This window comes from Triticum dicoccoides, chromosome 2B (assembly GCF_002162155.2).
Source record: "Triticum dicoccoides isolate Atlit2015 ecotype Zavitan chromosome 2B, WEW_v2.0, whole genome shotgun sequence".
Taxonomy (NCBI): domain Eukaryota; kingdom Viridiplantae; phylum Streptophyta; class Magnoliopsida; order Poales; family Poaceae; genus Triticum; species Triticum dicoccoides.
This window is the reverse complement of record NC_041383.1, coordinates 647,027,146-647,027,665: the sequence shown is the minus strand read 5'-3', so window position 1 is coordinate 647,027,665 and position 520 is coordinate 647,027,146.

Here is a 520-nt window from a genome sequence, read left to right as displayed (position 1 = left end):
TTACTATAAATAAATAAAGTAGCACTTACTACAAACTACTTCTATATATAGTAAAATAAATTAGTTTATTAAATCAACTAGCTAGTTCAACTATACATGAAGCACTTACTATAAATAAAATAAAATAGTACTTACTAAAAATAAACTAGTATTTTTCTAACTAACTAGTATTTTTCTAACTAATTATATTACCAAAAAAAATAAACTAGTACTTACTAACACAATCTAAACATCACCAAAAGAATCTATTAACAATAATATCACCAAACATGCATATTCAACAATAATATCACCAAAAAAATCTATTAACAGAAAAAAATCGAACACAATATGAACAAATTAATTACACAATCTAAATTAACATACTATGAACTACATATCTAAATTACTACACATCTAATCTAACAAAAAAATCTATAAACTACAAAAAAATCTAAAAAAATCTAACAAAAATCATAAAAAGTTGCTCACGGCGAAGGCGAGGTGCGGCGCGGGGCGGCACTGGCCGGGGCGGCGACGT